Here is a 13,304-nt window from a genome sequence, read left to right as displayed (position 1 = left end):
TGTCTCAAAAAAAAAAAAAAAAAAAAAAAAAAGAGTGGAGGAAGAAGCAGTGGGAGGGGGTGAGGTGACCTGGGTTCTGCCCCAGCTCTGTGGCCAGCAAACTCAGGGACCTGGGCCAGTCACCCCCCTCACCTGCACTCCCACCCCACCTCCAGGCCTCTCAGCCTCCTCATCTGAACAATGGGGGTGGGGAGGATGTGGTCCCTTTCAGGTCTGTCATTCTATGATTTTAGGCTCAGATCTAGAGTCAAGCTCTGTGATTAAAAAACAAACAAGGAATAGTCTTCCAGAAAGTGGCCCCTATTGGGCACAGCAGAGTCCTCTGGGCTGAGGAGCTAAGCTCTGTCCTTCTCTCTCTCTGGCCTTTCTTGTGTCCTGTTTCTCTCTGAGAATCTGCTCCAGTCTCCACATGTGGGTGGGCCAGTTCACTGCTCTGTTCACTCTGAATCCCAGAAGAAACCAATGGGGCCACTAATTACCAGCACTCCTGCTATAGGCAGCCACCCACGGGGTCCAAGTGACCTGTGGAAAGCCAGCCCTGGTCAAAGAGCCCTCTGAAGCCGCTCCTCACACAGGGCCGGTTCCGTGGGACACCCCAGTAGAGAGCCTGTAAGTTTGTGTGCACAGTCCTGCATCAGCAATGGCAGGTGCTCTCTTACCCTGAGCTTATTACACCTGGGTGTATTGCCATGTGGAGCCACATGTATTCTTTTAGAACCACTCCCTTATCCCAAGCCCTTTTTTCACACTGAAGGCTTGCTCCTCTGCAATCCAAGTAGACTTCCTGGAAGTGGTGTCTTTGCTGAAGATGTTGTGGACACTGTTAACAGACATACCAGCCCCTGCTAGATGACGTCCCTGCTGCCGCTCTTTCCAGACAGAGCTCAGGTGCCAGCGGCCACCACTCTGACTCAGTGGTGATCATAATGGTCCTTTTGTGGGGGACAGGCCTTTGTTAGAGCCTTGAGCACGACTGCTGCTTTTCCAGAAGAATGCAGAGTTCTCCAGCGAGCAGTTGAGGTAGGGAGACTGACGTGGTGGCCAGGAAGGACGCCACTAATGCACATCCATTAGTGAGCGCATCACAGGGTGGCAATCAGAAGCTTCTGAGCGGTCCTCCTTCCTCCAGACCCAACAATGGCTGTGTGGAGGGGGCTTGAAGTGGCCTTTTTACAGGCACTCAGCTTAGTCCCCCTCTCAAGCCCCCGCCCCTGTTAGGTGCCCGTCTTCCATTTCCGTGCCTGCTGCTCAAAGGAATGGAGCAGCCAGGACGGCGAATGTAAGCAGCCCACCTGCGGCCCAAAGAGCCCTCACTGTGCCCTCAGTCCCATTGCCCCAGGAGAGGGACACCAGGCTGGGCAGAGCCGGTGCACAGTGACCTGCTATGCAGCAGCTCAAAGAGCCCATGACTCTGCATGCGTCTGTGCGTGTGCACGCACGTGTATGTGTGTGTGCGTGTGTATGTCTGATGGCAATGGCGCAAGGACCCCTGAAATGGGTTTGAAAGGTAGTTGGTTTGTTTTTAACACACTGTCCAAAACCTTTATGTGCAGTTGAAAGTGATTCCTTTCCCAACATCCTCGTAGGCAGCTGTCCTTGGTGCCATTGAGGGGCTGGGGCTGGAGCCTTTGGCAGACTCCTTGGGGGAAACCCTTCCAGGCCAGGTCTAATCCGCCTGGAAGGCCAGTCTCTGACTTCAACATCTCATTTCAAAAAACATGTATTGGCTGGGTGTGGTGGCTCACACCTATAATCCCAAAAGTTTCGGATGTTAAGGTGGGTGGATCTCTTGAGGTCAGGAGTTCAAGACCAGCCTGTCCAACATGGCAAAACCCCGTCTCTACTAAAAATACAAAAAATTAGCAGGATATGATGGTGCGTGCCTGTAATCCCAACTGCTTGGGAGGCTGAGGCAGGAGAATCTCTTGAACCCGGGAGGCAGAAGTTGCAGTGAGCTGAGATTGTGCCTCTGCACTCCATCCTGGGCAACAGAGTGAGTGAGACTCTGTCTCAAAAAACAAAACAAAAACATGTATAAATTATGTTCCTTTAATTTATCCTTTATATTATAGTTCAACCTTCAGGTCGAAGTTATTTTTCTGTGTATTATGAACACAAGAAGGTTATATTATCAATGAATTTCATTTAAAGATAATAAATAAGATCTCACTACTTACTTATTTACTCTTAAAAGGTTATTTTGCTGCCAATGGGAATGTAAAATATTACCACTTTGGCAAAGAGTTTGGCAGTTCCTCAAAATGTTAAGCATAGAGTTACCATATGACCCACGAATTCCCTTCCTAGGTGTATACTCAAACATTTTTTCACAAATTTTGATAAAATTTGTATGCTCACAGATGCATTATTCATAAGAGCCAAAAAGTGGTAGCAACCCAAATGTCTACCTACTGATGAATGGATAAATAAAAAGTGACAAATCCTTATAATGAAATATTATTTGAGAACAAAAAAATGAAATACTGGCCGGGTGTGGTGGCTCACGTCTGTAATCCCAGCACTTTGGGAGGCCGAGGTGGGCAGATCACCTGAGGTCGGGAGTTCGAGACCAGCCTGACCAACATGGAGAAATCCCGTCTCTACTAAAAATACAAAATTAGCCGGGCATGGTGGTACACACCTGTAATCCCAGCTATTCAGTAGTCTGAGGCAGGAGACTCGCTTGAACCCGGGAGGCAAAGGTTGCAGTGAGCCAAGATCGTGCCATTGCACTCCAGCCTGGGCAACAAGAGCAAAACTCTGTCTCAAAAAAAAAAAAAAAAAGAAAGAAAGAAAGAAAGAAATGAAATACTGATATATACTACAACATGTATGCATATTTAAAACAACATGACGCTAATTGGAAGAAGTCAGACACCAAAGGTCACACGTTGTATGATTCTACTTATATGAAATACCCAGAATAGGCAAATCCATAGAGCCAGGAAGTAGATTAGTGGTTGCTCAGAGTTGGGAGTGTCAATGGGAAATGGAGAGTGACTGCAAATGGATACAGGTTTCTTTTTTTTTTTTTTTTTTTTAATTTCAATAGTTTTTGCTTTGTTTGTTTTTTGAGATGGAGTCTCACTCTGTCGCCCAGGCTGGGGTGCAGTGGCACGACCTCAGCTCACTGTAACATATGCCTCCCAGGTTCAAGCAATTCTCCAGCCTCAGCTTCCTGAGTAGCTAGGATTACAGGCATGTGCCACCACACCCGGTTAATTTTTGTGTTTTTAGTAGAGATGGTGTTTCACCATGTTGGCCAGGCTGATCCTGACCACAAGTGATCCTCCTGCCTCAGCCTCCCAAAGTGCTGGGATTATAGTCGTGAGTGACTGCCCCAACCTATTTTAATAGTTTTTGAGGTACATGTGGTTTTTGGTTACATGGATGAGTTCTTCAGCAGTGAAATCTGAGTTTTTAGTGTAGCAGTCACTTAAGAAGTGCACACGGGTACAGGTGTCTTTATTGTACTGATGAAAATGTTCTAAAATTGATGATAGTTACACAGCTTGGTAAATATACTAAAAAGCCATTTTATTGTATACTTTAAGGTCAATTGAATGGGTATTAATTATATCTCAAAACTGTTGTTATTATTATTATTATTTGAGACGGAGTTTTGCTCTTGTCATCCCAGGCTGGGGTGCAGTGGTTCAATCTTGGCTCACGGCAACCTCCGCCTCCCAGGTTCAAGCAATTCTCCTGCCTCAGCCTCCCAAGTTGCTGGGATTACAGGCACACACCACCATGCCTGGCTAATTTCTGTATTTTTAGTAGAGATGGGGTTTCACCATGTTGGTCAGGCTGGTCTCGAACTCCTGACCTCAGGTGATCTGCCCACCTCGGCCTCCCAAAGTGCGGGGATTATAGGTGTGAGCCACCATGCCTGGCCTCAAAACTGTTATTTTAAAAGTTATGATTTTGGAGGAAAATGGGTAAACAAATTGTGGTGTATTCATAGGCTGGAATACTACTCAGCAATAGAAAGGAGCTACTGATACGTGTGACACCATGAATGAATCTCAAACCATTATGTTGCATAAAAGAATCCAGACAAAAGACAACTTACCTTGTGATTCCATTTTCATGAAGTGTGAGAACAGGCAAAAGGAAGCTATTCAAATGGGGAGTGGCTAGAAAAGTTCCCAGGAACTTTCTGCGGTGATGGAAATGTTCTGTATCTTGCCTGGTGAATCGACTTTCGCTGAACTGTGAACTTTGTTCACACAATGCACAGTGTGCATTATAATGTATGTTATTACACACCGGAGGAATATGTAATAAAGCTGAGAATCTCTGTTTTAGACACTTCATTCAAAAAATATAAAAAAACAGCTTCTCTCTTAAGAAATCAAATTCCCCTTTTGAGTAGTTGCCCTTTCCTTTTTTTTTTTTTTTTTTTTTTTTTTGCTTCTTAGGGAATTTTCAAACACACAAAATATAGAGAGAACCCACATACAGTGAACCCATGTGCCCACCAGTCATCAACCTTTTGTTATTCTTGCTTTAAATATTCCCTCCAAGATTTTTTTTGAAAGTTGTAAGACAAATCCCAACCATCATGTCATCATCTCTATAAATACTTTGCATGGATTGCTGAGAGACAGAACTTTCAAAAACAACCCAAAGACTCAAGAGCAAACTCAAAGAAGTCAACAAAACCTTCATCTCATCTTACATCTTCTTTCTTCACTTACATCTGGACTGTGTTCAACTTTCTCACTTTTTTTTTTTCAGACAGAGTCTTGCTCTGTCATCTGTTCTAGAGTGCAGTGGCATGATCTCAGCTCATTGCAACCTCGGGTTCAAGCGATTCTCCTGCCTCAGCCTCCCTAGTAGCTGGGACTAGAGGTAGCCACCCCTACGCCCAGCTAATTTTTGTATTTTTAGTAAAGATGAGGTTTCACCATGTTGACCAAGTCACCTCGGGGGATCTGCCAACCTGGGCCTCCCAAAGTGCTGGGATTACAGGTGTGAGCCGCCGCACCCAGACTTCCCGCTTGTTTTAAGTGCCCTGTTACTTTTTTTTTGTTCCAATCTGGATCCAGGCAAGGTCCATATATTGCATTTGATTGATGTGTTTCTGAAGTCTTTCTAGATCTGTAACAATTTCCCTTCTTTCTTTTATGTCATTTATTTTTGAGGGAGCATTTTTTTTTCACATCAGCCAGGTAATGTGCTGATGTGGTAGCAAGGTTTGAGGAGGCACATTTCACACCGTAGCATGAAAACTCAATCACCATGAGTATGAACCACAGGAGGAACTGGGAGCACTATTTAATTGACCTCAGATGATATATTTTTGTTTTATGGGTGTTATTTCATAATCATAAACTTAATTCTGCAATCCAGCTAGATGTGGAAGGGAATAAGGAAAATATGGAACCCAAAGAACTGCAGCGAGAGCACAAAGACCATAAGATACTGTGAGCAAATGGGGAGCAGGGGTGCTTTCCTGAGCTATAGAAGGAATGGTCAGGAGATGAAGATAAAACACAAGTCAAATTTACTGGAGTTGTCCACAGTCAGCAGTGGTGATCTTCTTGCTGGTCTTGCCATTCCTGGACCCAAAACACTCCATGGCCTCCACAATCTTCATGCCTTCTTTCACCTTGCCAAAGACCACATGCTTGCCATCCAACCACTCAGTCTTGGCAGTGCAGATGACAAACTGGGAACTGTTTGTGTTGGGTCCAGCATTTGCCCTGGACAAGATGCCAGGGCCTCTATGCTTCATGATGGAGTTCTCATCATCAAATTTCTCCCTGTAGACAGACTTGCCACCAGTGCCATTATGGTTTGTGAAGTCACCACCCTGACACACAAACCCTGGAATAATTCTATGAACACAAGAACCCTTATAACCAAAGCCTTTCTCTCCAGTGCTCAGAGCATGAAAGTTTTCTGCTATCATTGAAACTTCATCTGCAAACAGCTCAAAGGAAGCACAGTCCAAAGGCTTACTATCAATGGCAATGTTGAAGAACATGGTGGGGTTGACTATGGCTGGTAACAGAGGGCTCCAGGCAGCAGTGGTGTCTGGAGAAGCCAGTATCCTTTACTTACCTCTGCTTCCACTGTCTCCTTTCCTCAGTGTAACTTTGGGCCTTGGCGGGGTTAAGACCTACTCCTGCATGGGCCAGTGACCCTCTGCCTTCAAATTCTAAAAGCTTCCCAGAGCAATAATGGGTCATACTATAATTGCCCAATGGCTTCATCTTGTCTGTTGCCTAGAAAAGCCAATGCACGGAGAACAGCAGGTTTTTGCAACAGAGAAATAGTTTAATCATCACAGGGCTAGCCAAGCAGAAGGACAAGAGTTTGTTATTATTCAAACCAGCCTCCCCCAAAATTTGGAGACTAGGGTTTTTTTTGTTTTTGTTTTTGTTTTGAGACAGAGTTTTCCTCTTGTTGCCCAGGCTGGAGTGCAATGGTGCAATCTCGGCTGACTGCAACCTCCGCCTCCTGGGTTCAAGTGATTCTCCTGTCTCAGCCTCCCAAGTAGCTGGGACTACAGGCATGCACCACCACACCCAGCTAATTTTTTGTGTTTAGTAGAGATGGGGTTTCACCATGTTGGTCAGGCTGGTCTCGAACTCATGACCTCAGGTGATCCGCCCGCCTCAGCCCCCCAAAGTGCTGGGATTACAGGCATAAGCCACCACACCCAGCCGTGGAGACTAGGGTTTCTAAGGATAATTTGGTGGGCAGGAAGCTAGGGAATGAGGAATGCAGATTGGTTGGGTCAGGGATAAACTCATACGGGATTGAAGCTGTCTGTCTTCTTGCTGTCTTTAGTTCCTGGGCAGGATCACAAAAGTAGTTGAGCCAGTTTACCAGTCTGTGGGGTACCAACTGTTTCATCAGAATGCAGGATCTGAAAATACCTTGAACACCAATCTTAGGTTTTATAATAGTGGTGTTATCTATAGGAGCATTTAGGGAGGTTAGGAATCTTGCGGCCTCTGGCTGCATGACCCCTAAAAATGCATAATTTTTAATCTTGTGGCTAATTTGTTAGTTTTCCAAAGGCAGTTTCACTCCCCAAGCAAGGAGGGGATAGTTTTGGGAAGGACTATTATCATCCTTGCTTTAATGTGAAACTACAAACTAAATTCCTCCCAGAGTTAGCTTGGCTTATATCCAGGAATGAACAAGGACAGGTTGGAGGTTAGACGCAAGATCGAATCAGTTAGGTCAGATTTCTTTTACTGTCATAATTTTCCTATGTCAGATTTTTCTGTCATAATTTTTGCACAGTTTCATTATCCCTAAGGGGCCAACACTCTGTGGGCCAGTAGCTCTGTATCCAAACATATACGCACCATTTTGGGGACTTTCAGTGTGGGCTATGCACATATGAGAGGACTGGCCTGGGTGAGACTGGGGAGATCTCTGACCTGAGAATGAAACTGGTCTCAGTAAGTGGAAGATGCATTATGTTAAGATTCTCTCCCAATCATTCAAGTATCCATTCAACAAATACAGGACAGGTGCGGTGGCTCACACCTGTAATCCCAGCACTTTGGAAGGCCAAGGCAGGGGGGACCACCTGAGGTCAGGAATTCCCGACAAGCCTGGCCAACATGGTGAAACTTTGTCTCTACTAAAAATACAAAACATTAGCCAGGTATGGTGGTGCACAGCTATAATCCCAGAAGCCTGGGAGGCCGAGCCACGAGAATCACTTGAACCTGGAAGGTGGAGGTTGCAGTGAGCCGTCTCAAGCCTGGACAACAGAGTGAGACTCCGTCTCCAAAAAACAAAACAAAACAGAACAAAAAAACACAAATCTCCGACTCTGTGCCAGGCACTGACTAGGAGGCAGCATTCAGCAGACGACAAGACACAAGCTCTCTCCTCCTGGGGCTTCCATTCTGGCAAGGGGAGGGAGGGAATAAGCACAGGTGAACATCCGCTAAGTCTGATGGTGATCCACACTTTGGAGAACCATAAAGCAATAGGGATGAGTGGAGCGTGGGGTGGTTAGGGAAGGCCTCTGTGATAAGGTGACACCAGAACAGAGACCTGAAGGAAGTGAGGGAGAAAATCATTCCAATTCTGGAGCAAAGGCACTCCAGTCAGGAGAGACAGCAAGCACAAAGCTCAGAGGTGGTTGCAACTTTTGCGTGTTTGGGCAACATCAAGCATGTGGCTGCTGGACCCAAGGGTGCCGGAGAGGGAGCAGCAGGGGTGCAGAGCTCCGTGGTGCCTCTGAAGGGCCTGGGCTTTTACTCCGAGCAAGATAAGAATAGGCCCTGTCCTCCTGGGGCTTCCATTCTGGCAAGGGGAGAGAGGGAATCAGCACAATGCTTGTGCTATGCTGGACAGAGGAGTGGCCCCATCTGATCATCTTCTCAGGGTCATGTGGCTGCAGGGTTGAGGACAGACTAAGGGAGGGAACACAGCTGGGAGACCACTGCAGACACCCAGGGAGCAGATGTTGGTGACTCGGACCAGGGTGGATGCAGAGGAGGAAGGAGTGGCTAGAGTCAGACACACTGTGAAGGTACAGCCAGCAGAATTTGTTAAGGGATTGGATGACAAGTGTGAAAGAAAGAATCTAGAATGAATCCACATTTTGGGCCTGAGTAACTGGAAAGACAAAGACAAGTTTCCATTTACTGCTGTGAGAAAGACTAAGAGAAAAGCACGTGTGGGGGCAAGATTAGGAGCTTTGTTTTGGACGTGTTGATTTAAGTTAGATAACCAGTGAAGCTCAAGTAGGTAGTGAGATTTCTAAGTCCGGGGTGCAGGAAAGAAAGAGGCTCAAACTGGAAATGTAAGTGTGGCAGTCATCAGTGTATAGATAATATCAGAAGCCAAAAGACAGGAATTCAATGAGGTCTTAAGAAAAATTCCCAAAGGATTTTTTTTTTTTTTTTTTTTTTTTTTTTTTTGAGACAGAGTTTCGCTCGTCACCCAGGCTGGAGTGCAGTGGTGCTATCTTGGCTCACTGCAACCTCCGCCTCCTGGGTTCAAGCTATTCTCCTGCCTCAGCCTCCCGAGTAACTGGGATTACAGACATGTGCATCACACCCAGCTAATTTTTGTATTTTTAGTAGAGACAGGGTTTCTCCATATTGGCCAGGCTGGCCTCAAATTCCTGACCTCAGGTGATCTACCCGCCTTGGCCCCCCAGAGTGCTGGGATTATAGGCGCGAGCCACTGCGCCTGGCCTCAAAGGATTTTTTTTTTAATTGACAAGTTGATTCTAAGATTCATCCAGAATAATACATTTTTTTTAAGCCAAAAAGATTCTGAAAAGGTGACATCTGACCTCCCACTAGATGCCTTGCCTCGAGGGGTTGGGCTTGATGTTCTGTCTCTGGCTCTGCAGCAACGGTCAAAAGAGAAGCCTGGAGTTTCCAGGATCCAGCCGACGCCCTCCCAGTGGGACAAGCTGGTTCACGGCTCACACACCTATTAATGCATAGATTCCTGCTCTCACTTGCATCTTGTTCTTCTCAGATTCCTTATTTTCTTGCCAATTTGGCAATGCTTTTTTTTTTTCTTTTGAGATGGAGTCTTGCTCTGTCGCCAGGCTGGAGTGCTATGGCGTGATCTCGGCTCACTGCAAACTCTGCCTCCCGGGTTCAAGCGATTCTCCTGCCTCAGCCTCCCAAGTTGCTGGGACTACAGGTGCATGCCACAACACTCAGCTCATTTTTGTATTTTTACCAGAGACTAGGGTTCACCATGTTGGCCAGGTGGTCTCAATCTCTTGACCTCATGATCCACGTGCCTTGGCCTCCCAAAGTGCTGGGATTATAGGCATTAGCCACTGCACCTGGCTGCAATGCATTTTTTTTAAATGGTTTAAATATATTGTTTTAGGCTGGGCATGGAGGCTCACACCTGGGAGGCTGAGGAGGGTGGACCACCTGAAGTCAGGAGTTTGAGAACAGCCTGACCAACATGGAGAAACCCCGTCTCTCCTAAAAATACAAAATTAGTCAGGTGTGGTGGTGAATGTCTGTAATCTCAGGTACTCGGGAGGCTGAGGCAGCAGAATCGCTTGAACCCGGGAGGTGGAGGTTGCAGTGAGCCGAGATTGTGCCACTGCACTCCAGCCTGGGCGACAAAGCAAAACTCCATCTCAAAATAAATAAATAAATAAATAATTTTAAGCTTTTTCAGTCATGTTCATTGGGAAGGGACTTCAAGGTACCTTGTCTGCCATACTGATGGACATAGAAGTTTCACATGGAAACTTTCTGGCCAGGATGCATATTCCTTTTCTCACATATGTTTATTGTTTGTTTAGAGGCATTTCTAAACAACTCTTTTTGAGGCTTTTTTTTTTTTTTCTGAGACAAAGTCTCACTCTGTTGCCCAGGCTGGGGTGCAGTGGCATGATCTCGGCTCACTGCAACCTCCGCCTCCTGGGTTCAAGCGATTCTCCTACCTCAGCCTCCCGAGTAGCTGGGACTACAGGCCTGCGCCACCACGCCTGGCTAATTTGTTATATTTTTATTAGAGACAGGATTTCACCATGTTGGCCAGGATGGTCTCAATCTCCTGACCTTGTGATCTGCCTGTCTCAGCCTCCCAAAGTGCTGGGATTACAGGCGTGAGCCGTAGCGCCCAGCTGAAGCTTTTATACTTCTGAACTCCATGTAAAAACTACTCACTTACAGCTGGGCACGATGGCTCATGCCTGTAATCCCAGCACTTTGGGAGGCTTTTGTATTTTTAGTAGAGATGGTGAAATCCCATCTCTACTAAAAATACAAAAAATTAGCTGGGTGTGGTGGCACGCACCTGTAGTCCCAGCTACTTGGGAGGCTGAGGCAGGAGAATCGCTTGAACCCTGGAGGCGGAGGTTGCAGTGAGCCAAGATCGAATCACTACACTCCAGCCTGGGTGACTGGGTGACAGAGCAAGACTCTATCTGGAAAAAAAAAAAAAAAAAAAACCTACTCACTTACAGTATATTTTGGAGACATCACTGATTCCAACAGCACAGGTCTTTTTCAGCCAGGTCAGATCCTTGTCTATACAAGCAAAACGATCTGGTCACATGTGTTATTCTGGAACAATCTTTTTTATTTTTCTTCCCATCAAAGCACACTGTGGCTCCTCTACATTCTTCCTTCAGTGCCACGTCAATTGGGTGGTTACGTCTGCGGGGGCTTCTGCATGCAGGGAAGAATTTCATTTTAGTTTTGATCAATATTCAGTAAAGTACAATCTAGGTTTCTTCAAGCCTTTATAGACAAAAGTTCAAAATCTTAAATTTACCTGTAACTCAAATTATTATTCATTTTCACTTCATCTTGAATGAAGGCTCAACTAGCACATAAATATGGTAAACGAAGTCTCTCAGATATGAACTCAATTTGTGTTTGATTCTGTTTTCTTAGACACTTTAAGCTACATTTACAAATGTGACATATCTGATTCTGTTAAACACTCCACACATGAAGCCTCAGCAAATCTAGCAAGCAAAAGCCTTCTTAACCCTTAAGCAACTCTGAAAAACCAATAAATCAATCATATTAAATTCAACTTCCTTAAGGGTTAGAAAGATCTTTTAAAAACAAAAACAAAAACGTAGTATACATGAAGAAACACACTTGTATAAATAGAACTTTTAAAGAGTATCAATATCATATGTTCCAGTTATCTGGAACTCCTGGCCTGCAGAGATCCTCGCTTCTTTGTCTCCCAAAGCGCTGGGATTCCAGCCATGTTCCAACTATCTACAACTGTTTAACAAACCATCCCAAATTTTTCTTTTTTTTTTTTTTTGAGATGAGTCTTGCTCTGTCACCCAGGCTGGAGTGCCATGGCACAATCTCAGCTCACTGCGACCTCCACCTCCTGGGTTCAAGTGATTCTCCTGTCTCAGCCTCCTGAGTAGCAGGGATTACAGGCGCATGCCACCATGCCCAGCTAATTTTTGTATTTTTAGTAGAAATGAGGTTTCACCATGTTGGTCAGGCTGGCTCATCCCAAACTTAATGGCGTCAAACAATAACCAATGTATGCTGCTCGTGAATTTTCTGGAGATCAGGAATTTAGACAGAACACAGCAGGGATGGTGTGTATTTCCTGCACAACATCTTGGGCCTCAGCTGAGAGTTCTTGAATGACTGGAAATAATTCAAATATCTGAGAACTGGGGCTGGGCACAGTGGCTCACACCTATTATCCCAGCACTTTGGGAGGCTAAGGCGGGAGGATCACTTGAAACCAGGAGTTTGAGGCCAACCTGGGCAATGTGGGGAAACCTCATCTCTACTGAAAATACAAAAATTAGCCAGGTATGGTGGTATGTGCCTGTAATTCCAGCTACTCAGGAGGCTGAGGCAGGAGAATCACTTGAACCAGGGAGATGGAGGTTGCAGTGAACCGAGACCGCTCCACTGCCCTCCAGCCTGGGCGACAGAGCGAGAGTGTTTCAAAAAAAGAAAAGAAAAGAAAAACACTTTAAATGAATAATACATAAACAAAAAGATCCCTCCCTTATATTCTGTCACAGTATCTGAAATTCCCATATCCCAAAACAACCCTTTAGGTTAAGGCCTTGTCTTAAAGAGTACAGGAGCAGGCTTTGAGGGGACCATCCGCATGCAGCCGAATGTCCCATCTGTTCATGCTTTTGACTTTGCCGTGAAGGCCATTCTCCACCAAAGGTACCTCTGTGAACACGTGCCACTACATGAGAAGCATGTGAAGTCATTTACAGGCAACGGGCATGACAGAAAGATCAAAGGCCTTGGCGGAGAAGGGCATGTCTCCTTAAGAATCCTGAACAGTGCGGCGTGTGCAATTACTGGTCCTTGAAAGGTGTCTATCGGTGACCTTGAAGAGAGGCTGCCAAGTGATGTTAGCTTTTAAGGTTGCAGGTGAGACTAAGCCCTGCAGAAGAGCGAGATTCCACGAACAGATGGCCTCGTGAGGAGGCTGGTGGGGCAGAGGGAAAGTCTGAAAGGGGCACCGAGGCAAAGCGCAAGACCACGTGTTTCCCACAGACCGGGCTCTCTGCTAAGCCCCAGCTAGAAAGAGTCAGAAAGACAGTCTGTTCCCTAACAGATCACGTGGTTAGTCTGCCCAGGGAGACCAGAGCACAATAAGGGTATCAGAACAAAAAGCAGAGCCAGGCGCACCCAGCCTCAGGAGCCCCGGCCGGCCGTTGCATCCCACACAAGACACAATGGGAAAACAAGCCCACCACTAGATAACCATTTCTCACCGCTCAGATCAACATAGGTCGTTAACTGTGCTCATATCCAGGGTTCAGCAAGATGCAAAGAAACTGATGCTCCCATTCATGGCTCAGGGAATGTAAAATG

At 45.9% G+C, this 13,304-nt stretch overlaps 1 non-coding gene and 1 pseudogene across 1 annotated transcript; both read right to left on the bottom strand.

Moving 5' to 3' along the window:
- Positions 1-4,960: 4,960 nt before the first annotated feature.
- Positions 4,961-9,981, bottom strand: LOC141408365 (peptidyl-prolyl cis-trans isomerase A pseudogene; annotated as a pseudogene).
- LOC123568533 (small nucleolar RNA U13) lies at positions 5,165-5,267 on the bottom strand. The gene has a single exon (XR_006691904.1). It is a non-coding gene; the product is annotated as a small nucleolar RNA U13 (small nucleolar RNA).
- Positions 9,982-13,304: the final 3,323 nt, after the last annotated feature.

The sequence above is a fragment of the Macaca fascicularis genome, chromosome 13, assembly GCF_037993035.2.
Source record: "Macaca fascicularis isolate 582-1 chromosome 13, T2T-MFA8v1.1".
Taxonomy (NCBI): domain Eukaryota; kingdom Metazoa; phylum Chordata; class Mammalia; order Primates; family Cercopithecidae; genus Macaca; species Macaca fascicularis.
The sequence above is the reverse complement of the archived record's forward strand: the minus strand, read 5'-3'. Positions and strand labels throughout refer to the sequence as shown.